The 27,692-nt window shown below is 40.6% G+C and overlaps 1 protein-coding gene across 7 annotated transcripts in view; it reads right to left on the reverse strand.

Annotated features, from left to right (window-relative positions):
* NFIA (nuclear factor I A) overlaps positions 1 to 27,692 on the reverse strand; it is a 464,599-nt gene that overhangs the window by 118,459 nt on the left and 318,448 nt on the right. The gene's annotated exons all lie outside the window — the stretch shown is intronic.

Consider the following 27,692-nt stretch of genomic DNA (forward strand, 5'->3'; position numbering starts at 1 on the left):
CCATATAATTAAAAAAAAAAAAAAAAGGAAAGAAAAAGTGGGACCACTAAGCACTGAATATGGGGTGGAGATTAAAAGTAATCGAGGCATGGCCCAACACCTACATGCATACTTTGCCTCCATTTTTAAAAAGGGTAATAAGGAGCTTAGGGGTAGTGTTAGGGTGGCTAATGGAAATGAGGATATGGAAGTAGAAATTACAGTATCTGAGGTGGAAGTCAAACTCAAAACAGTTTAACGGGACCAAGTCAGAGGGCCTAGATAATCTCCATCCAAGAATATTAAAGGAACTGGCACATGAAATTGCAAACCCAATAGCAAGGATTTTTAATGAATCTGTAAACTCGAGGGTTGTGCCCTATGGCTGGAGAATTGTTGATATAGCACTTATTTTTAAGAAAGGGAAAATAAGTGATCCAGGAAATTACAGGCCCATCAATTTGACCTCCATTGTATGCAAGGTCTTGGAACAAATTTTGAAAGCGAAAGTAGTTAAGGACATAGAGCAGGGATGTCCGAGCTGCATGCAGCTCTTTTACAGTTAAAGTGCAGCTCACGGAGTGCCTAGCCCCCCATTCTCTACCTACCAGACTGGGGAGCGGGGGAGCTCAGGGAATCTGCCCTGTAGCAGGGTGGTGGGGCTAGCGGCTTTGGCCCCGCAGGAGGCCCCTGCCAGGGCTCGGGGGTTTCATCAGGAGTGGGGCTGAAGCCACAAGCCCTGGCAGGCATACCCAGCTCTCCAACTTCTAAGAATTGTCGTATGCGCCTGTGGCTCAGAGGGTCAGTAAGTTTGGCCACCCCGACATAAAGGTAAACAGTAAACTGGGATAAAATACAACACAATACAAAAGGGAGATTGTGCCAGACTAACCCGATCTCTTTCTTTGAGCAGATAATTGATTTTTTTTTTATGCAATAGATCTAATCTACCTGGATAAGGCATTTGATACAGTTCCACATGGAAAATTATTAGTTAAATTGGAGAAGATGGGGATTAATGTGAGAACTGAAAGGTGGATAAAGAACTAATTAAAGAGGACACTACAACGGATCATACTGAAAGGTGAACAGTCAGGATGGAAGGAGTTTACTAGTGGAATTCCTCAGGGATCGGTCTTGGGACCAGTCTTGTTTAGCATTTTCTTTAATGACCTTGGCACAAAAGGTGGGAATATACTAATAAAATTTTGGAGTGACTCAAAGTTGGGAGTTATTGCCAACACTGAGGAGGACCCGAATATCATAAAAGATCTGGACAACTTGAAAACTGGACTAAAAGAAATGGGATGAAATTTAATAGTGCAAAGTGCAAGGTCATAAATTTAGGGACTAACAATGAATATTTTTCCTATATGCTGAGGATGTATCAGATGGAAGTGACAGGAGGAGAAAGACCTGGGTGTCTTGGTTGATCACAGGGTGATTATGAGCCATCAATGTGATGTGGCTGTGAAAAAAACTAATGCACTCCTAGGATTTATCAGGTGAGTTATTTCCAGTAGAGATAGGGAAGTGTTATTACCATTATAAAAGGCACTGGTGAGCCCTCATCTGGAATTCTGTGTATAATTCTGGTCTCTCATGTTTAAGAAAGATGACTTCAAACTGGAATAGGTGCAGAGAAAGGCTACTAAGATGATCAGAAGGCACTCAAGAAGCTTGGCTTCTTTAGCCTAACCAAACGAAGGCTGAAGGGAGATAAGATTGCTCTCTATAAATACATCCAAGGGATAATGACCAGGGAGGGAAAGTAGTTATTTAAGTGCCAATGTTGACACAAGAACAAACTACAAACTAGCCATCAGCAAGTTCAGGTTCAAAATTAGAGGAAGGTTTCTAACCATCAGAAGAGTGAAGTTTTGGAACAGGCCTTCCAAGGAGAGTAGTCAGGTGAAAAAACCTAACTGGTTTCAAGAGTGAGCTTGATAATTTTCTGGAGGGGACGGTTTGATGAGATTGCCTGCAATGGCATGTGGCCCATCTGGGACTGCTAGTAGTAAATATCCCCAACGGCCAGAGATGGGACTATAGACAGGGAGGTCTCTGAGTTACTACAGAGAATTCTTCCCTACATGTCAGGCTGGTGGGTTGAGATGCTCAGGGTCCAGCTGATCACCATACATGAGGTTGGGAAGGAATTTCCCCCCAAGTCAGATTGGCAGAGACTCGAGGTTTTTCACCTTCCTCTGCAGTGTGGGGCATAGGTCACTTGCAGGTTTAAACTTGAGTAAATGATGGATTCTCTGTTATTTGAAGTCTTTAAATCATGATTTGAGGACTTCAGTAACTCAGCCAGAGTTTAGAGGTCTATTAAAGGAGTGGGTGGGTAAGGTTCTGTGGCCTGCTATGTACAGACTAGATTATCACAATGGTGCCTTATGGCCTTAAAGTCTGTGAGTTTATGAGTCTGTATCACCAACCACTGACACCTTGAAAGACAAAATAATTGAGAACTCTCCTCACCAGACTGCTCAGTGGATTAACTTTTATCTAACTGTATTGTGGTGTCAGGATAGGTGTGGTAGAACTTCGGCTTGATCCTCAGTCATGTTCTTTCTCGCAGCAAAAGCAAACAAATAAAAGGAAGGATAGAACATATATGCATCAAGTGATATCTTCATATAAGGTGTTTATGCTCTGCAAGTCTTGTGGAGACTACACATCCCAGCATGCAATTCTCCACCTTCACCTGAATACCCTCTACAGTCAAGATGGACCACTGCATTCTGGGACCTGTAGTCTATATGGACCACAGTACTCTATGAAAAATAAAGGTGACTGTAATCCATTTTATTTTTTAACACTATAGTCTGCACTGGACCACTGCATGCAACTCTGGTTAATGCTAACCCGAGGGATCAATTTTATTTTTCCTCATACAAAATATGTTCTGTAAACCCATAAATTATAAACTTTAAAAGATGGCTCCATTAAATCTTTAAAATAAATGACTTTTTAAAAAAGAGTTCAAACTACAAATTAGCCATGATTTTAATTCTGATACAGAAATCTCATTTTTCCCCTTTTTCTACTTGCACCCTTCCAGCCCCAGCCTTGTTTTGGCTACAGTTACTTCTAAGTTTAATTTTATTGTCATAGCAATAATTAACCATGGTTATTTTATTACACAGTCAAATGACATATTTCCTTACAAAATAAATGCTAGGCCACAAGTCCCCTATGTCATTATTCTTTGAAGCTTGCCTACTCAGCTTTAGCACAGAGTTTTTAAGAAGCACCAGAAAATTCTTTGTGGAATGTAACAGAATGAATTAGACCGTCCAGGGCATGTCGTGTTAGTACAATAGAGGAACACTTTTAAGACTTTAAAGTCATGTAATACAATTCTAGGCTGGATCTTTCTTGTTGAAAAAAGTAGAATGGGAGTGACTGAAAGAGAAAAGGGCCAATATTTGACAACAGAAATCAGCATAACCTTTTAACAGCAGCAGTCATGGATGACTGCCCTTTGACCCTGAGAGATTATGTGGGATTTCAATGACAACAGCTGGAAGTGAGCATGTGTGAATAGAAAACACAGATCTGAGGCCTAATACAAAAGACTGCAGAATCCCTGCCCAGATCAGAGTGTTGATTAGAAATTGTTTCCTGGTCCTGGCTTAATAGAGTGTGATAATGAAAGTTTTGTTAACCCTTCACACGATGCAAAATCACTGATGAATTGTGGGGGATTTTCAACTCCAAAATTCCTGAATTGAACGGAAGAGAACAGTATGGTTCCATAAAACTTCTTGATATTGTGGGCCAAGCTGAAACACCCATACTCAAACTTGGTCTGTGCGGAGTCCCACTGGTTTAATGGGATTTGAGGGCTTGATCCAGCATCCACTGATGAGAGTGGAAGGATTCTCATGATGTTAATGGGCCCTACACTTGACAAAAGGTCCTATCCAATGTAGGGGTTTGCGAATTGAGTAATATTGGGGTTTCCTCACTGAGGCCTGTGAATTTGGCAACTCTGGTTGCAGCCAGTGTCATATTCCATAAGAGATGCAGGGGAGTTCATGGTGCTTGTAGTCTCTAGGAGCTCCAGTCATAGATCGAGACTTCTGGTGCTAAGCACTGTACAAATACAGAATGAAAAGACTGTCCCTGCCCCAAAGAGCTTACAGTCTGCCTGTAGAATGTGCTCAGTATTTCACAGGATCACTGCCCAATGAAAGACCTGCAAGTCCATGTTTAAGAACCTGTGAAGCCCTGCACCATGGAAACAAGACAGTTTGTCCTGGTGTTTTATTGCCTAAAATTATTACAGAGGTCATAGACACTTTTTCTCTAACTATTTAACAAATAGATACAATTTTTGTGATAATGAAAACTATTAAGAAAAATCACAATTTCAGTAAACAAATTCTCAACAGTTACTACTGTCTAGGGCCCTACATCTCGGAAAACAACAGATGTCTTAAATTAGCATATTTATCTGTTTCAGGTCTTCAATCCAAAAAGGAAATGTTAAAAAAAAAAGAGCAAATGTCATAAATGGTCATATTAATTTGGCAGCTGATGAGATAATATGCTCCTCAGACCCTTTCAAAGTAAATGAGATGAAATCTACATAAGGATAATCATTTTGGAATATTTATGGCATCTGACAATAAAGAGTAATAAAAAGAAAAGCCTCCCCCTTGCAAATAATAATATTAAGGAGTTATTTATCTTCATTTCTTATCTAGGTTGGTTACAACAACAACTGTGATCTCCTAGGTCTCTGCAGTGATATTACATATTCAGCTTTATTGTCCCAAGACTGGCTCAGTGACTGAGTGAACACAAAAAGGGACTATGAGGTAATCCTGGGCAGACTGATGAATAACTGCTTTTTTAAGTGGTTGGTGATGCCATGTGATGCCACAGAACACTCAGGATGCTTGGCACTGGTAAAATAGTACCTGTGTGCTGGTGGGCGAAATGGAAGAGAAGGGGTACTGTCACGTTCAGGCTGATGTCCCTGGTATGAAGAAATATGGCAAGGGTACTTTAACCCCATAGTCTCAAAAGAAGCTGCTGTTCCCTTTCAAGATGGGAAATGTCACTTAGTCTGTAACTCATGATATCATGTTTCATGTCAATTGATCATATTTTGGTTTTATGTTGATATTCCAGATACAGTTTGAAAACACTGGTTTCCACAAGTAACACCAGATCCTGCCAATTATTACTCATGTGAGTATTCCTCACTCACCATGGGCCCAATCTTGTTCTTACTAAAGTCAATGAGAATTTTGCCATTGACATCCACAGGTGCAGGGTTGGGCCCTCATGGCATCCTACTGACTTCAGTGTAACTATTCACATCCATGAATAAGAGTTTGCAGGATAAGCCATAAGAATAATATAAGGCCAAATTCTGGTTTAATTTAAACTGATGTTAATTCAGAGTAACTTCACTGATTTCACTACACCAACTCAGATCAGAACTGGACCTATATTATTGTTTGCATCAATATTACTGGGGGAATTACATTGGTAGGCACTGGGTGTACAAGACCAACATGAAAATAACCTGAAAGTTATTTAAAAATGGTTTGGAACATTTACATATTCAAAATAATCAAGAAGTGAAATAGGCACATTTGTTTCAACTCCTTGTTTATAGCACTGCAGCCCCTCCCTCCTTTAAATCTTCCTCTAACCATAGTGATGTTTATTGAATACCTGTCATTTCTCCAGCAGCATGTGCCAACAGCAGCTCACCAGTGCCAGGCTGCATGAAAACCCTTCTGTTTCCTATTCTCCAAGGGGCTCCATTAGATCAACTACTCACCATACCCAATACACTGAAACCCATAAATTTGCAAATACTGCAGTCAAAATTCTTAACAGAAAACTGCACCCATTTTGCCCAGCACAGCATACTGAAAAATCACACGGTGAGAAGCATTTCTCACCATGTGTAAACCGTCAATTTGATTTGAAATTAAAATTTTTGATTAACACGAGCATTTCTGAGCCTCTTGCTGGCAGCAGCCCTATTGCTGAAAAGTGACATGATTTGTGACACACATGCTGTACAGAAGTCCCATGCCAGTGATTGTTAAACCCATTTTCATTCTGCTTTAATACTGGTATGGCACTCAGGAAAAGAATATAAATATTCAGGGGGAAATGGAAGGGGGGGTGCTGTTAAATGCTAACGTTCTTTTTCTGGGTGGCAAAGCAGTATTAAAACAACATGGAAAATGGCATGGGGGTCCTATAAGCCACAAGTCCTGTCTCTTTTCAGCAATAGGGTCCATCAGCAGGAGGCTAAGAAAAGTCCATATTAAGTAGAAAACCTTATTTGAACTCTCCTTGACATTTCATTTCAGTGGGAGATGCTTTTTGCTAATAAATGCTGATGGGCTATACAGATGGGTGTAGCTTCATCCTAATTCCGCTGGCAACTCCAGCATCAAACCATGATCTCTCATGTGCCATAGGCATGATATTCTAGCTTCCATACTAGCCTATGCTATTTTCTCCTGTTTAGCTTGTTCTCCAATGATATAAATGCTGGATAGATGAATACTTAAAGCAGAAGAAACTTTTGTGATTATTAAGATTTTTGTGATTGTTAAGATTTTAAAACCCTGGAATCTGTTCTTGCAATCACTACAAATTAGTGAGGAAGATTTTCCTGAGTGTAACAATCTGTAAAGTGAGCATAAGAAAATTAGGACATTTGTGTTGACCTTTTTTTCAGGTCTTTGAAATTCTCATATAAAAGATAAAAGTACATTGGGGATTTTTGCAAACGTATGGCAGTGTTGCTACCGCTAGTGTCTGACTCATCTGTGACACCTGTATATTTTTCAGGGTAGAGGATTTTTTTCCAGTACTGTAGTGCTCTGAAGAAGTTTATCACTAAACAAGTGTCAATAAGATTCATTTTCGAGCAAAAAAGCAGCTTTGATTATTTCTACCCTCATTTCTCAACTCCAAACAGTGTCTCACATTGAACGCTCAGCTTTATTAGACTGTTTATTCCTGGTAAACATAGAGCAAATGCTACTTGGTAAAGTAATACAAACATTAGAAACATCTTGTAATTATTAAAAATAACAAACACTTTGACTGATGAATGAAATACTGGGATATTTCAGAAGTCCTGGGGAAAAGTTCCTGTGGCACTAGAAAACCACCGATGAAACCCTGACCCCATTTAAGACAACGGCCAAGCTCAGAATTTCACCCCATATGAAAAACCAGCACAGTAAAGATTTGATGAAACCATCACATATGGTCTCTATAGACATCTAGGTTCTTTTAAATAAAGCCTGTTTCTAAATATCTAGGTTACTGTGTTGCCTAAATATACAAATAAACCCAGGAATAGTGTAATTATTTTAGGACCTATAAAAAACCACCAAGTTTTATACTCCCTCATTTGGTGGTAGCTAACTATATTCCCATAGTTTATATCATCATAAACAACATGCTGCAGCGCTATATTGACACAATTGATAAGGTCTGGAGTTGGGTTACGGGAGTTCAGGACAGTGAGATCAGAAAAAATTAAGAGAAAATGAAAGCTGGTCCAAGGTTTTTTAAAATTAACAGTGAAGGAAACATACAGCTAACCCATTTGTTTACAATAGATGGCAGAATTTTTTCAGATAAATACAACGCGAGTGAGCAATCACCATACTTCAGGTGAAGCCAGGGCAGGAAACTCCTTCTGCTCCCAGTTAGTTTTATACTATTGGTACATACTCTTGGGTCTCATGAACTATTCCCGCTTCGCTTCTCTGCTTAAACCCATCTCCCTCAACACCAGTACTACAGTGAAATAAATGCTACTGTGACACCACAATGATAGACGTTTTAGAAATACCTGCAGTAGATTCAATAAAATTAAAAAGCACCTCTGGAAGATGGGCATTTGAAATGGAAACTAGGTCACATGGTCAGCCAACCCCACATCTCCCATTGCATTTCCACTTTATTCAACATGATTATTTATGTGTTATGTGCTGACATGGTGCACCACACTGTACAAAAGTGTCAAAACATTCACTGATAATAAAATCTATATGAAATATAGCGCTGGATTTATCTGCCGTTGTCACCAGTCCAGTCTTCAGAGTTGCCTTTCCAAAAGGCTAACATTACTGTCATACTCTTTACACTGATGATAATTATTCCTTATACTCTGAGAAGGGTGTCCCAAAGAACAATAGATTGCCTGTAGCAAACCACTTCCACCAGGCTTATATACCCATCTTCCTTGGAATACAACAAAAACCTTTCCCGTATAAGAATGACACACTCAACACTAAGGCTTAGTTCTACCCCTAAATCCTTACCAACTACCTCAAAATATAGGAACGTAATAAAATAACAAACAAAAATCCTACCCCAAGCCGAGTTCTGACCCTGGAAAAGGAGACATGCTAGAGATTCCATGAATTTCACTATGGACTTTGCTATTTCTATTGATGGAAGGCTGATAGTATTGTGCTGGGTGGCAGTATAAAACTGCCAGACCTCTATAAGCAAACAAAAAGGGACTTCATTCACAAGGCTCTTTACATTTCCCCCAATGAGTGTAGTTTAAAACAGAATCTCTTCATTAAACTTTATAGCCCAAAAATATCAGAATTTTTCTGGTCTTTCTTTGCCTGCATTATTGGAACCGAGAAATAAACGGGAAAAATAATGACTGGTGAATTTTTGGAAGATTTGGAGTTCAATTCTGAATGGATGAGATCCCAGCATTGCAGATTCTTATCTCAACTGTAACTGGAAAAGCGGAACCTCTTAGGTTTGCAACATCGGACAAGATATCTCATGAGAATGGGCTCTCTCAAATTATTTTGGTCCCCAGACACAAAAAAAAGAATAAAAAAAAGGAACTGACTTTTTGTTAAATTTTCAATACTGGATTGGTTTGGGTACAGTTTTGAATTTTTGGCAAAGAGTAATTTGATGCATAAGGGAGAAAGCTCTTACTGTATCCAAGCCAGCTTGCCCATCCCTAGAAAAACATTTTTCCACAAAATATGAGGATATGAATGGTTCTTTTTCTTGGAAGCTAAATTATCTAAGATGAAGATTCTTCCTATATGAGAGAAGGGGAAAATGGAACAAGGCAGATGTGCTGCCCTCTTTCCCATCCCAAAACAATTCACTCATCCAAGTCACACCTCTCCTAGCAAGTAAATGCATAGCTTTTTCCTTTCAGGATAGGTCACTTAACTTTAAATCCTGTTTTAAGCACAAGAGAATGGATGGGAGAGAGCTTGCCCTGACTATAGGGATTTAGAAGCCAATGTCAGGGATTATAATTTAACATATACCCTTGGTTGGGAGAGAATTTGTCTTTCCTCCATGCATCTTGTCACTCACATCATTCCGAAAGAGCTGATAGGTATTCTTATATTAATACCTGGCTGGTTCTTTATTTGAAACTTTAAAGGTTGTAAAAGCCAAATACTGCCAGATTATCCTTGGGTTCCTGTTCATCTGGTTCAGTTATGGGGTGGGATAATGATCTGTCACCAAAGTAAAATCATTACCCAGAAAATAATGCCATAATGTTTCTGCTGCCCATTTCACAGGAAGACATTCTTTCTCAATGATGCTGTGTCTCTGTTCTTGTGGGAACGGTTTATGGATTGCATCATAATGGTAATAATAATAACTTACATTTATATCGTGTACGGGATATTCTATATTTTTGCCTCCTGTCAAAGGACTGGTCCCAGTCCCACTTCAAATGCATCAGTCAGCACCATGACAGGCAAAGAGAAGTCTGGACTCTAATATACAGCCTGGACAGAGGTATGTTATAATCCTTAATGACTCGTTCAGAAGCAGGTGACCAAGTGACCAAGTGACCTCATTCTTCCTAGTCTTTTCTTGAGATTAGTTAAGGGGACCTGCAAACTCAGAGAAATGGGGAATGAATCTCTGATGATAATCTGCCATCAATAAAGAGCACACCTCTTTCCTGGTCCCAGGGATGGAAGCTGCCTGACTTCTTATGCCTTGTTGATTTTCCGATGGATTAATCAGTTCCCCAGGTCTTGCTACTGGCTAGTGCACAGGTACCATGGTTAATTCTGCCTTGGCAATCTCAGAAGCCCCTCTGTGCAGATGTTCCCCCAACTGGCACTGTTCACACCATGCTGTTGTCTGAATAAACAGAACTGTAGGCTGTATACTTCTGAACCTTGTGGTGTTCCCCTATAACCCTAAAGCCTCACTACCTCACTCCCTTTCCATACATTCAAATTGCCACTGCAAAACCATGTTCTCCTGCAGCTCAGACGATATTCCTCCCCTGCTCAAACCCTTTCACTGGCTCACCTCCACATTTTTTACACCAGGGAAGAGTTTAGCCCCTTCTTGTGTTCTGTGCTCTCTTTATTGGTATAGGAATCATCATGAAAGCAAGTTCCTTGGTTTTCAAAGAGTTCAGGCTCAATTTACTCCAAGATTTCACGAGCAGAAACTTGAGTACAGGTGCTCAGCTAGAAAAAGCTAGCTTGCTCGGGGTCACCCTCTTGCTAACATGGTGAAAGATCAGAATTTCAGTCAGAAAAGCCGTGTCAATTTCTGATGAAGCAAGGATCCTTCTTTCATGCAATTATTTTTAAGAGTAAGGAACAAAAGAAGATAAATACCAAGAACCTGAGATTTTGGGCTAAATTCTCTGTGGGTGTAACTGTTATAAACAGGTTTCAGAGTAGCAGCCGTGTTAGTCTGTATCTGCAAAAAGAAAAGGAGGACTTGTGGCACCTCAGAGACTAACAAATTTATTTGAGCATAAGCTTCATCTGATGAAGTGAGCTGTAGCTCACAAACACTTATGCTCAAATAAATTTATTAGTCTCTAAGGTGCCACAAGTACTCCTTTTTTTTGTTGTTGTTATAAACTGTTCACAATAAAAATATCCCTCTCTTCTTGGCTTCAGCGGAGTAATGCAAGGAAAGAATTTGGCCCTTTGTTTCCAAATGGATGCTGTCAACACTCACCCAAGAAGCCTCTCTTTGCAGGAACAGGAAGCCCCTATGCAGGGAAAACTACATACACATGGGCACCAGCTGTAATTCTAAATGCCCACAGTAAAGTTTTTTAGAGGGTGGTGTGGTTTTCTCAGCCCCTACACCTCCTCTGCCTGACTGAAGGCTGGTTCTACAAGCACCTTGCTGATTATGCAGGGGCAGAGGGCTGACAGGCAAAGTCCTAGGTGATCTAATGAGACTCTGCACCATGAAAATGTTATTTCTCACTCTACTACCTCCTCCCAGAGAGAGGCAGAAGGGAGGCCTGGGGCTAGGGCTGACTGGGGGTGAGGTGGGCAACATGACTGCAGGGGTGTTGCAAAGTCAGAGTGCCAGTGAGCTCAGTGGGAGAGAATGGAGCAGCTGAAAGGTTGGGCTGCTGAGCATATGTTTGTAGAGAGACAGAAGAAAAAATCTTTTGATTCCACGCAGCAGTCCTCTTTCCTGTCACTGGTGACAGGAGCATGGGCCAGAATCCCCACACCGCAGCATGTCTCTAGCAGAACACCTCCGTTTCTGAGAGAGGTGTGCCAGTATGTGTGTATAAGTGGGAGTACACAATGACTGGAGAAAGAGCGAGAGTCTCACTCGAAAATTAAAATATTTATTGGATCCTATGAAAATGGAATACAGAGGTGCTGTATATGAAAAATTGTAATCACATAATCTCCTGTTTACCAACAAGCGCATCAGCGACTAAAGATTTACCCTAACAAGTCACAGTGGGAAACTTTTCTCCTTTTAAATTTAATCTCTCCTGGTTTTGTTCTTCCACAGAAATATACCAGTTATCCAATCTGTGTTTCCGATCCACTTCTGTGATTCCTTACTGCAGTGCCTGGAGGTGAACTCTCTCAAGAATGCTAAGGCATTTTATAAATCATTTGGCATCGGCAGGATGGGGAGGGGGAAGGGGAACGGGATAGCATAGTTTACAGCACATACTCAGCAGTAACTCCCAACTCTCAAACTTCCGCATTTTCTTCAGGTGCTACAGTGGTAAAAAAAATTTAAGACACAAGAAGTGAAACATACACAGTAAGTAGCACATTTAATCAACCTGCACCTGTCGACCACCACCGAGCAAAAATTTGTCAGGAGACTATCACAACGCACAAGATGTTATAGGACTGAAGACGCTGCATCGAAAAAAGAGAGCAAGTGAATAGCACTAACTGCTATAAACAACTTGTAGTGCCATTTTAAAGTTAGGTAACAATGGCATAATAAAGAAATTTTGTTTACAAATGTGGCTTGATCACCTAACCTAACCTCATTGCCCTCCACTGGCTGTTACCTTGTTCCTGGGGAAATATTTGTGAACCATTGCAAATAAAAGTCTCTCTTTTTCTAAGAAATGGATCTGGTATTTTTCCATTTCAGTTACATTACAGTCAGGCTTCAGAGAGGACTTTGCCTCCTGCAGATCTAGGAATAATCACCCTAAACTTTCTCCATGTTACTTGTCTAGCATCTTCCATGTTAAGATTTCATTTCCAATGGCTGGACTGGGGGTTAGGTTGTCTTCCTTGGAAAAGATCCAACAGTAACCGTCTGCCTTCAGTAAAAAGGAATAAGGTTTATGGTCCCATTTTCAAAAACATACTCTGAAGTTGCACTGAAGTAGTTGCATCCACAGTTTTTCACACTCAAGTTTTTGCTTGTGCAAAAGCTCAGACTTCCATGCTCAGACTCTGTTTGTGCTCTACCTGATTAATCCATGCTAATACAGTTTGTGCAATCAAATCCAATATTTTGAATGTGCAAAAATGTGTACACAAAATTTGGGTCTCCTTTGAAAAGTCATCTTTTCTTTCCTACTGGGCAATACAATACAATCACACAGTCATGGTGCATGAGCCAATCTTTACAATATGTTATCAAAATAACTGAATAAAAGCAGATTCCACTTATAAAAGCAGGTTTAATTCATTCTCTTACTTCACCACATACCCTAACCATCTGGATATGTGAGATAATGACTTACATTTATATAGTGAATACATTGATTTAGGGTCCAATAGAATAACTCCCATTTACATTACTGGAGTTGGATCAGACTCTTAGCATGTGAGTGATCATGTCTCTTTTCAGTGGCTGGCCCAGCAGCCATAACAGCTTGCTATTTACAGCTAATCAATTATCCTTTAGCTCAAGTGGTAGAAGTCTGCATTTTTGATGTTGAAGAACCCAGGTTTGATTCCCTAATAAGGATCATGGAGTATGTAGGGGGGAAAAGGTACAGTTCATTACGAAGTATCAGCCCTGGAGGGACTTGAATTTCTGAGGACAACAGATGGCAAGAACAAGCTTGTTTTAACAGGGGAATGCATTCCCTAGTGGCTGCCTGAGAGATTGACAGCCTCCTACTCTCAGCTAATGAATTCTCCTCTAGCCTGAATGTTATGGGCCTCTGTTCGTCAAGCTGAAGGCCCCATGTTCCATCTCCCCACTATCAACCCTGGCATCTGTATGTTTGAGGCCTTGGTCTGTTATGGACAGCTCCTCCCATCCAGAAGGATGCAGCACTTTGTTAAACGCTTTACAAACAGAGTCTCAGATATGCACTTTTTATATCCACTGACCACAGTGTATATATGAAGACATTATTTGTCCCATAATGTGTTTTGCAGGTGTATAATAGAGGCATTGGGAGTTATGTGCGCATATCTGGGAGCAGAATTCTAGTCTGACATCCACAGGGTGGATCTTGCTTCTAGTATTCTGACCTTTGAGTGTAGAACTCCCATTGACCTCAACAATAGATATGCATTGCTGTAAGGAGGGAATAGTATCAGTCAAGCTTTGCTGTATGTATCTAAAAGCAGGGTATAGCCATACACGGCAACCATTCAATAGTGCATGATAACATGATAGATCAGTTTAGGACAGGATGGAGATACCCAGAGTTCAGAGCCCCAGGAGGACAAAGGATGACTCACAGAAGATTGGAAGGGAGAACAAAAGACAGAAAGAACAGGAGGAAGGCTGGAAAATCACACGAACACCAGGAAGAGGCAGGTATATGTGATAGGTGACTCCCTACTAAGAAGAACAAACAGGCCTGCCACCTGAGTTGATCTGGAGAACAGAAGGGTGTCCTGTCTGCCAGGAACTAAGATACGGGATGTAGACTTTTAGCTGAAGAGGATCCTAATGGAAACACGAAAGAATCCATTGATTGTCTTTCCTGTGGGAACAAATGACACTGCTAGATTCTCTCTGGAACACATCAAGGGAGACTATGCCAGGCAGGAGAAGATGCTTAAAGAAATGGAGGCTCAGGTGATCTTCAGTGCGATTCCACCTGTCCCTGAGGAGAACGAAGATGAGACAAGATTATGATGATGAACAGATGGCTCAGGCAGTCATGCTATAAGGAAGGCTTTGGGATGTTCAACAACAGAGAGGCATTCTTGAACAGACGACTGTTCTCATGGGATGGACTCCACTTGAGTTGGGAAGAAAATAGACTTCTGGGATGGAGGTTGGCACAACTGATTAAAAGAGCTTTAAACTAGGAACCTGGGTGAGACGGTTGGGAGATGCTCATGTAATCTCCATGCTTAATTCTGATATTAACCAGGAAGAAAATGAGGAAAGAGAGAATACAACAATGGAGAAGGGCACAACAGTGGGTAGCAGAGTAAGAGGAAAGATAGTGCCAATACCAATGAAGCTAACAGTTAGCTAGGTAATACTGGAAGTAGAATGACCATACCTAATGGGGTGAGGAATCCGGGCAAAGCCAAGAAGAAACAACTAACATGTACAACAATGCAAGGAGCTTGATTAACAATGTGGAGGAACTAGAATTACTGGTGCAGGAAGTGAAACCAGATATTATAGGGATAACAGAAACATGGTGGAATAGTAGTCATGATTAGAGTACACGTATTGAAGGGTAGGTACTGTAAAGGAAAGACAGAAATAAAGGTAAAGGTGGTACAGTAGCATTGTACATTAAGATGAGGCAGACTGTAAAGAAATTAGAAGTGATGGAATGGATAAAACAGAATCTGTTTGGGTCAAACTCACTTTGGGAAAGTAAGTAACCAGAGGTTTCACTAGGATAGTCCCTGGGTTATGCTACAGACCCCCTGGATCCAATATGGACAGACATCACTTTAATGTTTTTAATGAAATAAATACTTCCAGGAATTGTGTGATTATGGGAGACTTTAATTTCCCAGATACAGATTGAAGGACAAATGCTACTAATAATGGTAGGGCCCAGATTTTCCTGGATGTGATGGCTGATGGATTTCTTCATGAAACAGTGGCCAAACCAACAAAAGGTGATGCCATTCTAGATTTGGTATTGGTGAGTAGTGAGAACCTCATTAAAGAACTGGATGTAGGCAACAACTCTGGTTTGAGTGATCATGAGCTAATTCAGTATAAACTAAACAGAAGGATAAACAAAAATAGATATACAACTATGGGCCTCGATTTCAAAACGGCAAACTTAAAAAATTTAAGGGAATTCGTTAGGACTGGACTGAAAAACTCAAGGATCTGAATATGGAGGAGGCTTGGAATTACTTTAAGTCAAAGTGGTAGAAAACATTTGACGCCTGCATCCCAAGCCAGGGGAAAAATCTGTAGGGAAGGGTTGCAGACCAAACTGGATGAGCAACCATCTGAAATAGGTTATTAAGAGAAAGCGGAAAGCCAACAAGGAATGGAAGATGGAAGAATCAGCAAGGAAAGCTACGTCTTGGAGATCAGAAAGTGTGGGGGAAAAGTGAGAACTGTCAAAAGACAAGCAGAGTTGGACCTAGCAAAGAAAATTAAAACCAACAGTAAATGGTTCTATAGCCATATAAACAAAAAGAAAACAAGAAAAGAAGAAGTGGTACTGTTAAACACTGAGTATGGAGTGGAAATTAAAGATAACCTTGGCATGGCCCAACACCTAAACAAGTATTTTGCATCAGTTTTTGATACGGGCAATGAGGAGCTTAGCGGTAGTGGTAGGGTGGCTAACAGAAATGAGGATATGGAAGTAGAAATCACTGTATGTGAGGTGGAAGTCAAACTCAAACAGCTTAATGGGACAAATCAGGGGGGCCGATAATCTCCATCCAAGAATATTAAAGGAACTAGCACATGAAATTGCAAACCCAATAGCAAGGATTTTTAATGAATCCATAAATTTGGGGGTCATACCCTATGACTGGAGAATTGCAATCATAGTACATATTTTTAAGAAAGGAAAAATAAGTGATCTGGGAAACTACAGGCCCATTAGTTTGACCTCAATTGTATGCCAAGCCTTGGAACAAATTTTGAAAGAAAAAGTAGTCAAGCACATAGAGGTAAACAGTAACTGGGATAAAATACAACATGGTATTTACAAAAGGTAGATCGTGACAGACCAACCTGATCTCTTTCATTGTGAAGATAACTGATTATTTAGACAACTGAAATGCAATAGATTTAATCTCCCTGGATATAAGTAAGGCATTTGGTACAGTTCCACATGGGATATTATTAGTTAAATTGGAGAAGATGGGGATTAATGTGAGAACTGAAAAGTGGATAAGGAACTGGTTAAAGGGGAGACTACAACAGGTCATACTGAAAGTTCAACTGTCAGGCTGGAGGAAGGTTACTAGTGAAGTTCCTCAGGGATCAGCCTTATTTATCATTTTCTTTAATGACCTGGGCACAAATAGTGGGAGTGTGCTAATAACATTTGCAGATGACACAAAGTTGGAAGGTATTGCCAATGAGGAAGAGGACCAGAATATCATACAAGGAGATCTGGATGACCTTGAAATGTAGAGTAATAAAAATGGGATGACATTTAATTGTGCAAAGTACAAGGTCATGCACTTAGGACTAACAACAACATTTTTTGGTATAAACTGTGGATTTATCAGTTGAAAGCGACAGAGGAGGAGAAAGACCTGGGTGTATTGGTTGATCACAGGATGACTATGAGCCACTAATGTGACGCAGCTATGAAAAAGGCTAATGCAATCCTAGGATGCACCAGGCAAGGTACTTCCAGCAGAAACAGAGAAGAATTAGTACCATCATACAAAGCACTGCTAAGACATCTGCAATACCGTGTGCAATTCTGGTCTTCCATTTTTAAGAAAGATGGCTTCAAACTTGAACAGGTGCAGAGAAGGACTACTAGGATGATCAGAGGAATGGAAAACCTACCTTATGGGAGGAGACTCAAAGAGCTTGACTTGTTTTGCCTAACCAAATGAAAGCTAAGGTTAGCTCTCTATAAATACATCAGAGGGATAAATACCAGGGAGGGAGAGGAGTTATTTAAGTTAAGTGCCAGTGTTGACCCAAGAACAAATGGATATAAAGTGGCCATCAACAAGTTTAGGCTTGAAATTAGATGAAGGTTTCTAACCATCAGAGGAGTGAAGTTCTGGAACAGTCTTCCAAAGGGAGCAGTGGGGGCAAAAAACCTAACTGGCTTCAAGACTGAGCTTGATAAGTTTATGGAAGGGATGGTATGATGAGACTGCCTACAATGGCATGTAGCTAATCTGCAACTTCTAGTACCAAATATCTTCAATGACCAGTGATGGGACTATAGAAGCGGAAGACTCTGAGTTACTACAGAGAATTCTTACTCACATGTCTGGCTGTTCGGTCTTACCCAAATACTCAGGGTCCAACTGATTGCAATATTTGGAGTCAGTGAAGAATTTTCCCCTGGGGCATATTGGCAGAGATCCTGGCGGGTTATCACTTTCTTCTGCACTTCCTCTGTCACTTGCAGGTATAAATCAGAGTAAATGGTGGATTCTCTGGAACCTAAAGTCTTTAAATCGTGAACTGAGGACTTCAGTAACTCAGCCAGACGTTATGAATCCATTACAGGAGTGGGTGGGTGAGGTTCTGTGGCTTGCATTGTTCAGGAGGTCAGATTAGATCAGGGATCGGCAATCTTTGGCACGCAGCGCACCAGGGTAAGCCCCCTGGCGGGCCGGGCCAGTTTGTTTACCTGCCGCGTCCGCAGGTTTGGCCGATTGCAGCTCCGACTGGCTGCAGTTTACTGCTCAAGGCCAATGGGAGCTGCGGGAAGCAGCGAGGGTCTGGGCGCCACTTCCCGCAGCCCCCATTGGCCCGGAACAGCGAACCCCGGCCCGTGGGAGCTGCGATCGGCTGAACCTGTGGGCCACGTCCAAAGGTTGCCGATCTCTGGACTAGATGGTCACAATGGTCCCTTCTGGCCTTAAAGCCTATGGGAATGTGAGGAACACATTTTTCTATTCAAACTGTAATTAGCAAAACATCATATATTCTTATTTACATAAGAATTGGAGTCTACAAATGAACTAAACTGAGTGTGAAGAGATGAATCTAAAATAAGAGATTATATCCAAACCCCTCCAACTATAAGTGGATAACCTATACACTTTTTAAAGGTGGTTGTGACCCACTAAGCATTTCCAGTGGATGACCAGAAGCACAAGCATTAACAGTAATGTAGCTCCTTAATATAGGGTGTACTGCAAAGGATGAGTCAGATAATAGCAAGTTGCAATGTTTAAGTCAAAACTGTGGCTCTGATTTTTCATGGGAAACCATCCTGCACCTTCCCACTGCCTCAGGAACAGACTAAATGATTATCCATATGCCCACCTTAGAAAATAAAGAACATTTAGGAACCACTGTCTTAAGCACAGTAATGTAAGCCTTGGATCTGTGGCTTGCTTTATGACAAGGTTGCTCACACGACAATCACCCTCTTAGCACTTCTGAAGTCAATCGCAAGACTTTTTATAAGAGGAAGTGTAAAAAAGAATGCTAGGGAAGAAAGCAATATAAACATTTACACACACCTCTGTTAGTGGAATCCAGCTAAATGAATGTCAAGTAATGAATACTTCTGACAAATGACTGATTTCAGAGTCTGCTTTTATCTACAGATCCTGTATTTATAGTTCATGCCTTTTAAATTAATACATGAAAAAGGAATTAAACTGCTAATTATCATATTTCATTGCGGTTCATAACACTTTCATCAGACCTGTTAAATGATGGAGTCAGTTCAAGGGAGGAAGCTAAACCACACAAATTTATGTCAAGGGTATATCAGGCTGACAGGTTGGTAGCACAACTTGGGAGATTTGTGAGGAGTAAAAAGTTCACATTTTGGACCAAACCACGCTGGCTTGTGGGGTTTATTTATTTATTTTTATTATTGTATAAATATAAAGTAATTTTGCAGCAACCATAACTTACTCTCTGTCTTAAGTTACAGGCATATGGAAATTCTAACACCCAAAGACAAGATGGAGGGGTTTTACTTTTTGTGGGTTCCCCCCCACCTTGTTTTCAAACATTCTGGCCTTTTCCCTTAATAAGCCCTCCTCTCCACTTGGCAGAAAGTTTATATGAAAGCCAGAACCACAAGTAAACCCCCTTCCTAGTTGCCCGGTTTCTTGGTGAACTAGCGTGGTATCCTAGAGCATCACTCAGCTTGTGGTCTGCCCAGGTTGTGGCTGTTACGTTGATTAAATAAAACTCTCAGCTGTGAATTGAATAACAAGCGTTTCATGACAATTTTTGTGTTCAGCATACATGTTTTTTTGTGGTGAAAACTGGGAAATTTTCACAGCTCTAGCTCAGTTCTGAGGCCACTGAGTACTGGGAGCACTAAGGGGCGAGAATAGGCTGGTGTTAGAGTGGAAATACCTCTTACAGATGAATTACAACAAAGTGGAAGAGCTAAAGGTCCTGGTACTTCTCCCTGTATGCAAGTGCCTGGGGAGGAAGCAAAGAACGAGTGGAGACTTAGCTTTGCTCTGACTCTCTGGTGAGCAGAGTTGAGCTGGTGAGGGAGTGAGGGGCCTATGGTCCAGCAGCAGATCACACACACTCTGGGAACAAGGTGGGAAGCAAGGAAGGAATCCTGACTCTCTGAGGCAAGATTCCTTGTCAACAGGTGCTTCTGGGGTACCACACCTACAAGTTGCCCTCTACCCAGGGCAAGTGCTATCTGAATGCTATCTTGGGCTGTACAGATACATGCAGAACGGTATGGAAAATAGCAACTGAATATAAGTAAGTTTTTAAATGAGTTAGAGTAATTGCAACTTTATTTATACACCTTACCGACTGGAAAGATTCACCACCTTTTTGCTGTATGCACATATGCTGAAATAAAAACATGCACTCCTTTTCTTTGCAGAATTCAGACCAAGTGTAATGAACGTTTCATGTCTTTCAAGCACTGCTTTGTTATGCTATAAGCACTCATTTCATGCTTTGAATATTTCCTGTCAGACCTTCCTCGGATGATTTGGGGGGTGAGGGTGGGGGGGAGGGTTGGTCAGAATGCTTTGCTTGTGAAGGTTAATGGTTATAAGCAGTGAAAACTGAAGTCCTCCATCAATCCTCAAGTCTTAAATACTGCAGGTCACTGATGAGGCAAGATTCTCTACTTGGCCCTTGTAGTGGCTTCAGAACTGACCCTAATTAACTATCCCATATCATGTTAGCATTCTTCAAAGCTGCCAAAACAGGGTGTCCTCAACAGAGTGCCAGCTAATGATAAGTAGGCTAAATTGTGAGCAGAGATGTACCCATTAACACTGGAAATTAAAAAACCTGTGCAATAAAATCTGGACCACAAACTCATTTGACTTTGGACATGAATCTCTCTGAAAGTATGGCAATACAGGAGAAAGACAAGTGCTTTCTTTACTAGACTTTTTAGATACTTTTTGCATAAGGGCCAGGAAACTGGCTGGGAAATGGAGTTAAATACAGCAAGAGTTTAGGTTCTAGAGCATTACAATTAACATTCTATACATTTTGTTTTGTGTTAGAAATGAGAATCTGAGCTGCAATCTACTTGAAATGAAACAGCATGAAAAAATGCAGGACTCACAGCACACTTTTATAAATTTTGTGGCCAAGTATGGCAGCATATGTTTCTTTGGAACCATATGAAACATGGACTCTAAGGCTCACTACAGACAACTGATTCCATCTTTCCCATAAATAAATCATAGTGTAAACTGTAATGGGCATAAAATAGAATTTTCCCCAAATCAAATTTTCATTAGCTAATGTCTACGTCTAGACTGAAATGTCCTACTATAGTCACTCTGTAGAAAGGCACACTGAATGACTGCACCAAATCTCCACTTTACAGATCAAATTCTGCCATAAGTTTACAACCTGGCTTAAAGTCACCTGTGTAACCCCAGGGAAGCCAATGGGACTTAAAGGGGTGTGAGTCTGTGGACAATCTGGCCCAGAGTCTATACGCAGGTCTGTTCCAACAAGGTGAAATTATCATTGATCTTCTACTTTACCCGCAAGGTAGCAGATTCATTGTTGTGAGTCCTAAGCTTCTTTTGAAGTACTTACTGACGAGAAGTTAATTTCAGTTTGATCTCTGAGCTTGGGAAGATTTCTCAAATGCTACTTTATAGCAAGAGAAAAGCAGCTTTCCATATTCATACAAATCCAACCCAAATGAGTCTATAAACAACAAGAAGAACAACAACAAAGCTGCTTCTATTGTATCATGCCAAATGCAGCTATCATTGAAAGAAAAACTTCCTCTGCAGCCCCCAGGTATATCCTGGAAATGAGGTGCTTTACAAATGTTAGTAGGCTGACATGAAGCACTTTTTAACTGTATTAGTTTTCATTTCAACATGTGTTCAACTGAATTAGAGTAAAGTGGTATGAGACTGGGTTCAACATGTAAATGCCATAAGAGTGGCTTTTTGCTTTCATCAGTGTCTCTTTGGGATATTGATCTATGTTCTATGACACACAAAAAGGAAAAAAAGATGATAATCATGCACAGCAATGAAATTACTGCAGGTTTCATGAAAGGAGAAAAAAAGAGATGAAATACTGGAACAAGGACATCAAGAGGCAGAGCTTTTAAGAACACCCTTACCTCACTCAGTTAAAAAGAACAAAAAGCTTTTCTTCCATGTACTATACTGTAGCTAGAGTAAGGTCCTTCTAACAACATAACAGGTAAAAATGAAAGATGGTAACATTTTCAAGAGGGCCTAAGTGATGTAGGAGCCCAATAAGTGCCTCAGAACCTCAATGTCAATGACACTTAGGTTCCTAAGTGCTTATGTCACTTTTAACAATGGGACTTAGGCCAGGTCTACACTACAGACCTAAATCAGTATAACCACATTGCTCAGGGGTGTGAAAAATCCACACCCAGGAGTGACACAGTTATACTGACATAACTCCCCACACACATACACACACCAATGGAGACAGCGCTATGTTGTTGGGAGAGCTTCTCCTGCTGGCATAGCTACCGCCTTTCAGGGAGGTGGATTAACTACAGTGATGGGAGAAGCTCTCCCCCCATTGGTGTAGGAGTGACTTTACTAAAGCACTACAGCAGCTGTAGGGCTGTACATGAAGACAAGCCCTTTGGTTCCTAAGGCACTTTTGAAAATTGTACCCATCCAGATAAACTAGAGAGTAACAAACTCCTATTCTTCTTGTACTCCCTGAATTCAATACATTTTGGGCTCAGCTGTGTGCTTGCTGAGGCAAACTACTGATGCAGAGCCTTTGAAAGGTATAATGCCCCCAGGGCCATGCAAGAAGCAGTGTGAGGTGCTTCTTCCTATACCCGCTCTATGGATGCAACAAGCACCCCCTGCCAGTGAACCCTGGCTGCTGCATACAGAGACCCTTCCCTCACCCAGACATAGCCCTTCCACATAGCTCTGCACTCCCTTGCACCTACAGCCATATTATGTCTGTCTTGAGCAGCCTTCCTCAGGAAAGGGGGAAGGGAGTGCAGAGAGTTCCCTACATCCATCCCACCCCCACCTCAGCCACACACATTATGAGGGGCCACAATTTGTTCCATTGTGGTTTTAAGCACTGAAAAGTTGGTACATGGTATTTTTTTAAAAACGCGTTTCTTTCATGTTTAATACCCAAGACCAGCCCTACTTCAATGGCAATGTTTACAAGTTCAGTCTAATTACCTCAGGGTTGAAAAACGTGTTTGGTGAGTTGCTTCACATCATTGTTTGGTCTTTTTTAATGCTGTGAAGAACAAGATGCCTTTCATTACCTGCAGTGGTATGAAGATACTTGCAGCTCGAAGCAGGAAGAATGTGTTTGAATGAAAAAACATTTGATTTGGGCATTAAATATTTTATTTGTTAGATAAAAATCTCCCCTCTGTGGATTTTGTCTGAGCAATGTTTTATTCGGCACATGTTGGTAATCAGATGCCAGATTTTTTTTTCTTTTCTTCTTCTTTTTTTTTTTAAAAGGCACGGCCAACTAAAAGTTAGAAGAAAGCTAAAAGTTAACAAATGAAAAGGAGAGTTAATGATCTGCTAATGGACAGCTATAGGCTCCGTCTCTTGCTGGGGCGGTTGAGAAGGACCTGAGGATACTTAGCCCACATGTGCTGTTTAGCCTCATGGCCCAGCACAAGAAGAGTGACAGTACATGTTGTGGCCCCAACGGACACTGCTACCAAAGTTCTCCGACCAGCAGCGCAGGGACGCCCACACACCTACCGTGGAGCAACCACAGGGACACTACTAGAAGAATAAACTGGAGGACTTGTGGCACCTTAGAGACTAACCAATTTATCTGAGCATGAGCTTTCGTGAGCTACATCCGATGAAGTGAGCTGTAGCTCACGAAAGCTTATGCTCAAATAAATTGGTTAGTCTCTAAGGTGCCACAAGTCCTCCTTTTCTTTTTGCGAATACAGACTAACACGGCTGTTACTCTGAAACCTAGAAGAATAAACTGTTTTCCTCTTTAACAAGTCCAGTCTCTTCACGAGTACCTTGCTGCTGAGAGCTATTCCAACCTCCTTTTCCAAAGGCAGTGGAAGGACGTGGTCAGAAGAAGTCAATCCACTGTTTGAGTTTCCTACTGAACAGACTCTACACCCATCACTTTTTCTTATTGATGAGTGCAGAGCACGTTTAACACTGGAGAGATTTCTTTCTGCTCCAGCTAGTCAGGCTGCGATATGTGCCTTGGATGAAGAGATCAACCAGCTCTGGATACAAACAGGAGGGAGCCAAGGACTAAATTTGGTGTTGGGAGACTCTTGATGTTTTTTTCTGCTCTCCTTCATATGCTTTGCCTTTTACCCATCTGAAGATGAGTCACATGATTTTCCCTTCTCTCCATTTTAAGCCCTCAATTTTCCTCTTTATCTGGTTAGGATTTAATCTGGGGATTTCCAGTGAAGACCAGGAAGAGGGTCCTGTGATGGCTACAATACACTTATGCATCTGAGGAAGTGAGCTGTAGCTCACGAAAGCTTAAGCTCTAATAAATTGGTTAGTCTCTAAGGTGCCACAAGTACTCCTTTTCTTTTTGCGAATACAGACTAACACGGCTGTTACTCTGAAACCTAACAATACACTTGTTCACCTCTTTGCTGGATCTCTTGAAAAAAGTTTCTTTCTTTGTGATTCTGTTAGTTGTAGTAGGGCTAACTACTAACTAATTCTGACTCTGATGTTCTATTGTTATTATTTTGTGTCTGTTTGACATTCTTTTGCTAGTAGGGTAAGCAGCTGCCTGAAGCTGTGTCTTAGCAAAGGCTAAAGAAAAGAAATGAGTGGCAAGGGCCATGTTGGGAGCAGTTGGCACAAATTTTTTTTCTATCTGCTGGCTCTGTCTGAGTGATAGCAACCATGAAACCCACTGGAGAAAATGGATGGCTCTAAATACAAGAGTAATTATTTGCATTAGCTTTAGTTTAGTGAAACTTAAATGGATGATTCTTCCTAAAGTAACTTACAGAATTTTAAACAATGAATTTAAACTTACTGTAGAAGACCTTGTTTTTCAGGGCTATATAGCTGACCCTTGTGAACCTACATTATTCAAGCTATGCAATATATATATGTATAATAAATAACTTTAGAATTTATGGAGTAGAACAGAAAGGATATTAACAGGCAAGCAGAGGGACTGTGCAACCCTCAGAAGGCTTTTAAAGATTTATTTTTTTAAATGAAGGAATGTGTGCATGTGAGGGGTAGTACTCTTAATTGATATACTTGTAGACTCCTTACAGAAATGCATGCAATATGATCCAAAATCTGTCCTCAATCTGGTTGCTTGGCTGTTGACTTCAGTGGGAGCAGAATTATCCCACTGCTATTTTCTTTGATTTTTAAGAAATTTCCCTCTCTGTGGGCACAATGCAACTGCTACTAAAATCAGTGGTGAGACTCCCCTTGACTCCAGAGGTATTTGGATCAGGGTCCATGGTAATGGTCTATGGCAAGTGTAGAACAACACAGTGAATATGATTTCTGTATGCACTTTTGTGTGTGCAGTTTTTCATTTTCTAAAGCCTGCAGTTTGGCTTTCATCCTGGCATTCAGCAGATCAGAACTGCAGGGCTATGTTGATGTCCATGCTGGGTCTGATACACCGCAAGCTGTGGACCGTGTGTGCACTGAGAATGAGCTCAACATCAACTTGGAGGGATCAGGCCTTTTAGACCCAACAGCATGTGCTAGTCTAGGGACGCTCCCACACAGACACTGCAAACTGCAACTAATCAGATACAAGGATTCTGATATAGTGGGGGAAAATACCCATTACTAAAACTGAGTAAGAATAATTTTCCTGATTATTTATTAAGGAAAAAAGTACTATTGACAAGTCACCAGTGACATTCCAATAATTCATTAATGTTTGTTTTACAAGAAGCATTAAGATTCCAGAACTGACATTTCTAGTTTTATTGGGGTTTGACACATTTTATATTATTCACTGTCATTGCGGCTTTTTGGGGTGGCAGTTGTGAAATGTGCTTCCTTAAGACTGAGCACTGCATAGTAAGGAGAACAGTTGTTGAGAAGCTGCAAAAGAATGTCAAACAGACACAAAATAATAACAATAGAACATCAGAGTCAGAATGATTCGGGGTGCCTAGCAAAGCGTAATTTAAAATGTGACATAATAAACAGAGGCAACATATTAAAAAAAAAATTCAGAACTGGCAGAACAGATTTCACAGTTTTGCCAATTCATCTCCAAAACTGGCAATCCTTTTGCAATAAATTATAATTGTTCTAAAACAGCACTGATAAGAGAAGCTAGACACCGTCATTCAATAGTCAGAAAAATGTTTTCAGACATTGTGGCTAGAGATGAGCAGAATAAAGGCCCTCAAATCTGAAACATTTCAAATTTCAGAGAGAGAGAAATAGTGACCCAGAATGCCAGACATCTCACCAAAACACCTGACATGATGAGATTTCTAGAGTGTGATGCTGAAATTTCCTGAGAAAAGCTCTTAAGATTTTGATATTATTGAATATAAACACTAGCCCTGATTCTGCCTTGAACTTGAACACTCAGCTCTAACTTTAAACTTTAATCCAAATGGAATCCAGATCTAAGCACCACCATTTTTGACTCATCCCTGTTTGTGACTTGTTTATTTACTAGTCAAGTATTCAGTATAAACATTCAAAACATTAAAGGAAACAGTGTTGTACCATAAAGAAGAGAGGCAGCAATAAAAGCACACCAAATCAAAAATCAATTTGATGGATTTGTTAAAGGGATATGAGAATTCTATCTTGTATGTTTAAAAATCCTATATGAGATAGATTTTAATGCCCCCATAAGTGTGAAAGGGGCTTTAGATTGTAAGCCCTACAGGGCAGACATTACAAGCCTCTTTTCTGTGTTTAGATAGCGTCCAGCACAATGGGGCCCCACTCTCAACTGGGGCCTCTGGGTGCTACTACAATATAAACACTTACTACTAATAATTATAAGTTCAATTTTTAAAAACATCAGAAAAAAATTCAGAATAACCAGGGATTGTCTCAGTTTCAATTATCTCCAATGTTGGATGTCACCATTTCTTGATTCCAAGCACTAATGAAAATAATTATCTGTAGTAACAGAAGGTACAGAATTTCAATTGCCAAGGAGGCCATAAGAGATGCTGGGCTGTTGTTTTTTGGGGTTTTTGGGGGGTGGTGGGAAAAGAAGGGTATTGTTTTTACCTCAAGTTCCTCCCTTTGTAACTTCATCTATCTTTTCACATACAATCCCCTAGCTCAATTACTGACAGTAAATGCTTCTCTGGGCCCTTTTACAATGGAAGCCAGCCGTGATGTCCCTTCCATGGGTTCAATTTACTTCTACTTAGAAACTGTCCTACCTCAGAGAATACTAGTACCTGCTCACAGTGGTAACCTTTTGGTTTAGCCTTTCTCAATGGGACTTCTGTGCTTACGACTCCCTATTAAAACAATGCAGCAGTCTCGCTGCAGTATTCTTAAAATTCACGGCCATGTGGCTGCTTTCTAACAAGGTCAAATAGCTGTTTTCAGAAACAAGTTTTAGAAATAAAAGTAGAAAAAGAAGAAGCAAATTAAGATTTGAGTCTTACTGCATCTTTTCTCTCCATGTAATACTACCACCTTCACAGAATCACGCCAATGAAAATATAGACAGCTCTGAAAAAACTTTTATCACTCAAGAAGTGGTTAATAGTTTGAGTGGCTGCTGTGATCATAGATTTCCAGTCCTGCTTCGAGAGGGTCAATGCTTCAGCAGAGCGTCCTGTCAGTTTTATTGTGTGTACTTTTGGGTGAGGGGGGTATAGAGAAGTGGTTGCAGAAAAATTAGAGTATTTCAAAGTGACTGTTTTGTTTTGCAGGACAATTTGA

The sequence above is a fragment of the Lepidochelys kempii genome, chromosome 8, assembly GCF_965140285.1.
Source record: "Lepidochelys kempii isolate rLepKem1 chromosome 8, rLepKem1.hap1, whole genome shotgun sequence".
NCBI lineage: Eukaryota > Metazoa > Chordata > Testudines > Cheloniidae > Lepidochelys > Lepidochelys kempii.